The sequence below is a fragment of the Triticum urartu genome, chromosome 7, assembly GCF_003073215.2.
Source record: "Triticum urartu cultivar G1812 chromosome 7, Tu2.1, whole genome shotgun sequence".
Lineage (NCBI taxonomy): Eukaryota > Viridiplantae > Streptophyta > Magnoliopsida > Poales > Poaceae > Triticum > Triticum urartu.
The window spans coordinates 708,908,033-708,913,768 of NC_053028.1; the positions used below are offsets into that span (position 1 = coordinate 708,908,033).

At 48.4% G+C, this 5,736-nt stretch overlaps 1 long non-coding RNA gene across 1 annotated transcript; it reads right to left on the bottom strand.

The window, feature by feature from the left end:
- Positions 1 to 420: 420 nt before the first annotated feature.
- Positions 421 to 4,023, bottom strand: LOC125522364. The gene is made up of 2 exons (XR_007289745.1): positions 3,535 to 4,023; positions 421 to 673 (listed from the first exon to the last, which is right to left on the bottom strand). It is a non-coding gene; the product is annotated as an uncharacterized LOC125522364 (long non-coding RNA).
- Between the last annotated feature and the right edge of the window lie 1,713 nt (positions 4,024 to 5,736).

Consider the following 5,736-nt stretch of genomic DNA (forward strand, 5'->3'; position numbering starts at 1 on the left):
GGGACTATAGGCCCTTTTACTACCAGTGTCGGAATCTTCTGGTCCAGCAGGCGATCATCTGTAATAAGGGGCTCTTCGGGCGGAAGTAGTTACGAGATCCTAATGTTAGAGTTAGCAAAATCGTTTAACCCGAATGGAAGAGAGATCAGAGTCCTAGAGTATAGACGAGGAATAAAAGATCCTAATACCACCCAATGGCGACGTGGGCCCGTGAGCCACATAGCCAAGTTAGTAAAAGTTTTTCATTGACTAGACTCAACTTCGGCCAAGGAGTTGGAAGGGGGGCTACCTACAGGCAGTCGGCTCTGATACCAACTTGTGACGCCCTCGATTCAATCGTACACTAATCATACACGCAAATGTGTACGATCAAGATCAAGGACTCACGGGAAGATATCACCACACAACTCTAGACACAAATTAAAATAATACAAGCTTTATATTACAAGCCAGGGGCCTCGAGGGCTCGAATACATAAGCTCGAATACACAAGAGTCGGCGGAAGCAACAATATCTGATTACATACATGAGTTAGACAAGTTTACCTTAAGAAGGCTAGCACAAAAGCAACAACGATCGAAAAGGCAAGGCCTCCTACCTGGGAGCCTCCTAACTACTCCTGGTCGTCGGTGGTCTCCACGTAGTAGTAGGCATCGACGGTGGCATCTGGCTCCTGGGCTCCGACATTTGGTTGCATCAATCCGGAAAGAAGGAGAAAGGGGGAAAAGGGGGAGCAAAGCAACCGTGAGTACTCATCCAAAGTACTCGCAAGCAAGGATCTACACTACATATGCAACATTATCAAATGAAGGCTGTATATGTGGACTGGGCTGCAGAAATGCCAGAATAGAGAGAAGGCCTAGTCCTATCGGAGACTAGCATCTTGTAGAAAATCACCATCTTGCAGCAACATGAGAGAGTAGAGTAGCATAAAGTAAAGTAGTAGAAGAGTTATCAACCTCGGCCAGAGATCCCTTCTCGACACCCTGCGAGAAAGCAATCCCAGAGCCATACTATCCCGTTATCATCACAATCCAATTCTCATCGCCATCCAGTTCTCATCATAGTCCATTTCTCATCTCAGGTATCCAGTTCTAGTTGTATCGATCGGGATACAACTCCAAGTGTCCGTTACCGTAGGACAGGCTATCGATAAATGTTTTCTTCCCTGCAGGGGTGCACCAACTTACCCACCACGCTCGCTTAACTCCGGCTGGACACACTTTCCTGGGTCATGCCCGGCCTCGGCCAAACAATACGCCGCAACCCGACCTAGGCTTAATAGAGAGGCCAGCACGCCGGACTAAACCTATGCCCCCAGGGGTCATGGGCCATCTCCCCGGGAACTCCTGCATGTTGCGAGGGCGGCCGGTGAGCAGACCTAGCTACCTTCCTAAAAAGGCAGGAGCTTACCAGTCCAACCCGGCGCGCGCCGCTCAGTCGCTGACGTCTATTAAGCTTCGACTGATGTATACGACGCAGAACGCCCATACTATGCCCACGTGATGGTTAGTGCTATCAGGCCAGAGGCCCCTCGGATCAAATATCCAAATCGTAGTGGATTAGGAACGCGCGGTAACAAGCAGAGACTCACGAAAGATGTGACCCCGTTGCCCCGTCTCGAGGACTTGTGGCAAGGGCTAGGAATGCCTGGCCACGCCTCGTAATTATCTCGCAGGCACCCTCCAGGCCAACCCGTCTCCACATCACTCGCAATTAAGCTCGTGCGGGTACCCCTCAGGGCCGACCCATCTTTCCAAGTAACAATGGTAAAGTACAAGTATCCGTGTGTCCAAACATCAAGGGGAAAATCCAAAGAATCACCCCCGATGAATTCCACTAGATGTAATCATCAAGGTGAACGTAAGAGGAATCACCCCCGAGGTTCACACTTGAGGGGTTGCACGACAGAGTCGTATCGAAAGTGGTTAAGGAGGAAATCACCCTCGATGACCACGACCGAATGACTACACTACAGGGTTAACATCAGAAGTGCTGAAGAGGTTCACCCTCGGTACTCGATAGTAACCCAGTAGTGTCGAGCAACTAAGGGGAAGTGATGTGCGGTGTCGGGGCCTGGTCTTCGATCACGTAGATCGAGCCGTCGATGATGAAGCAGGGGCAACAAGGACAAGTGGGGGTCACTGATGGATCACTAACCAACCTATACTAAGCAGTTTAGGATAAGCAGATAAGGTACAACAGCAGATACAAAAGCAGGCTATGCATCAGAATAGGAGCAAACAATAACAGTAGCAAAATCTAATGCAAGCATGAGAGAAAGGAATGGGCGATATCGGGATGATCAAAGGGGGGCTTGCATGGTTGCTCAGGCGAGAAGGAGGGTCGTCGTAGAAGCAGTCGATCACAGGGGCATCGCCAGCGGTCTCGGAGTCTACCGAAGAGAAGAGGGGGGAGAAACAGTAAATACATAGCAAGCAAGTGCATAAAAGGACAACAGGCAGAGCTAAACGTGTTCTAACGCGGTGCTGCGTGATACCGGTGAAGGGGAAGTCAACCGGGAATGTTTTCCCGGTTCCGGACCTGTGTCAGACAGATGACCGGAGAGGGAAAGTTCCATGTTCAGATAGTTAGAGGCATCTGACAGGTAAACGGACCGCGTGTTCAGATTCGTCTCGTCGTTCTGAGCAACTTTAATATATAAAACTTTTTCATCGAGTTACCGATTAATTCATGTGAATTTCCAAAGATTTAAACATTTTCTGAATTTATTTTAATTCCAATTAAACCAGAATATTCTTCTGTCACCTAGTGTCACTCTAGCCAGAGTGCATGACCGTGGGCCAGGGGAGTGCTGAGTCAGCAACCCAATCAGCGTTTGACTGGGTCTACTTTGACTAGTCAAAGGGTCAGGTGGGACCCTTCTGTCAGTGTCACAAGTCTTCAAAGATTGATTTTAAACGGTTTATTTAGAGGTGGGGGCACTGTCATAGTCCTATCAAATAACAGGGTTAGTTAGTTTGGTTAACAGGGGCTTTCACCTAATCTAATTAAGTGGGACCCATTTGTCATTTGCTAACAGGCCTAATTAGCATTAATTTAATACTAAACTAAACCTACTAGTAGTAGTAGACAAGGGCCGGCCGTTCGTGCGAGAGACACAGCCAGCGATGTGCTCACACATGCACACAAGCACGGCGGCCAGAGCCGGCCGACGCTAGGAGGCAGGGAGCTGGGAGCAACGACCCGTGGCTAGCGCAGGGAGCAGCGGTCGACAGTGAGCAGCGCGCCGACACCGGCGGCAGCGGCGCAGCAGGCGGGAGCAGCAGCAGTTAAGCATGAGCAGCACAGCCAGCAGCAGGCGGGCACAGCAGGGGAGTGTGGCAGCGAACGGCCGCGGACGCGCGCGGTGCACGGGGTGCGGGCGGCCAAGGCAGCAGGCGAGTGCGGGGCATGGCCAGGGCGCGGCGGACGAGCATGGCTGCGGGCATGGAGCTTCGGGCACGACGGGACGAGCAGTCTACGGCGTCAGATCGAAGGGGGGAAAATAGGGGAGATGGAGGAGAAGCTCACAGCAAGCTCGATGGTGAGGTCGGGGAGGTCGGGGTGGACCGGAGCTGCGGGAATCGACGGCGGACGACGACGATGTACAAGATGAAGATGGTGGAGATGGCGAGTGTACGGGCCTTCCCCGCTCAATTCGATCCTCGGGATGGACGAAGTGGACCGTGGCAGTCCTTCTGGGCGTCTTCTCGCGGCGCGGGGAGCACGGTGGTCGCGGCCATTACGACGGCAGCGGCGGTTTCACACGGGGAGAAGAGAGAGAGCGAGGGAAAGGGGGGAGTGGGGGGGTTAGGGTTCGTCCATGGGCAGAGGGGAATCGGGTGGCATCCTTATCCTCGCGGGGGAGACAGCGGATGCTCGGCACGCGGCCATCCGAGCAATGGACGAGTGCTGTTCGTCCAGCACGCCCTTGTGAACAGAGATAGGAGAAGGTGCAGGGGTGGGCTGGGCCTGTGTTGTGCACATTGGGCCTAAGTGCACAGTGATCCACCTCATCTTTTCTATTATCTTTCTGCTCTCAACTGTTAGGCATTGTTTCACATTTTAATTAAATTCAAAAGAATTTTGTTGCACATGAAAATTTTCACATAAATACCTTGCAATGCTTTGGGATCTAACCACAAAGTTTAGGGGCATTTTGTAGCATACAATTAATCCTTTATTTTTGAAAGGACCAATTTATTTGCTGTTGGAACACTTATAAAATTCCTAGGGATTTATCTGTGAGTCAAATGAAGTTAGTTCCACAACAAAATGATCTGGGGAATTTATAGAACTATTCGAACATTTTAGTTTTATAGCTCGAGGGAAAATAATTTGACTTGCCTTTTTTTAAATGAATTTAAGGTCGGTTTGGAACAAAGTGAAGATTAGCAAAAATTAATTATGATGATGTGGCACCATTAACAGAAGTTTACTGTAGCGTGACACCCGGGGTGTTACAAATCTCCTCCACTACAAGAAATCTCGTCCCGAGATTTAAGTGGGGAAGTAAAGAGTAACTTCGGGAGAACTAACCCTTATAGGGTTAATTATCTGGTGAACAATTCAGGAAATGTGGCAGAAGTATCTCTCGAGATGAAACTTACGAAAACATCGAGAGCAAAATATGAAGGTACAATAGGAAGTTTCAAGCAAATGGACAAATGATCGATACCTGAACAGAGTGTGAGAAGGGGGTTTCAGAGCATCGGGAATAGATCATCTCTCGGACGGTGGCTTGTGACAGCACACAAAGCCAAGAGCAAATGATACTTCGGAATAAAGGATATACAGGAGAGTCAGGTTCCGATCCTGTGGAACTATGGGTTATGGGCCCACTATGTGGGTTAAAAGTAGAAAGGGGGCCGATAGCAAGGCATGTCAGATGATAGACTGTCAGTTATGTTGCCAACAACGTTGGTACCAAGGGCGAGGGATGAAGAGAACTATTTTCCTTCTCGTTGAACGAGGCGGACCAATAGGCAAAGTTCTCGTCCATCGGTGGTTACCGGAATGTTAACAGCAATGATAACAAGGTCTTACTGACAAATTGTACACCGAGGTGTTTACATAAGCAGGGAACTTTTACTGCTTGGATCATATAGATCACAAGAAAGGTTAAACAAAACAATGGAAAGGAAAATGTGGTTATTAGTTTAACCAGACCAATGGAAAGGAAAAGGTGATTATACAAAAGTATTAGAGTATATGCTTCCCAAGAACAAATAGAGCATGATATACATGACAGGACATCAAGTACTTATCCATTTAGTTAATGGGGCAAGGAGAATCATGATGTTTACCCATACAGCGGTGTTTGGATAATTGATCAAGAAACATTTAGCATTGCGCCTTCAATGTTCTTAATGATGTTCGGAGTAACACAGTCATACTTTTGGATAGCATTGACATGGTCATCAGGTAAAGGCCGGACCTTGGGAACACAAAGGATCCATCGGGAATTACTTGAACACCTCATGCAATTTTATCAGGGAAGATGAGCAGGTGGCCGATGGTTTCAGCAAAAATCCACCGACATGTCAAAAAGGATGTATTCCCAAAATTTATATGAACAAACTCGTGTTGGGGCAGACAAGAATGTTGTCGATGATAACACAAATCATCGAGGGGCAAGGATGCTATTTCTCATCATGAATTCGATTAATATCCTGGAAGAGCTCAGAATGTTGATGATTGTCACGACACATTTGTCGAGAGATTTCATGAAGA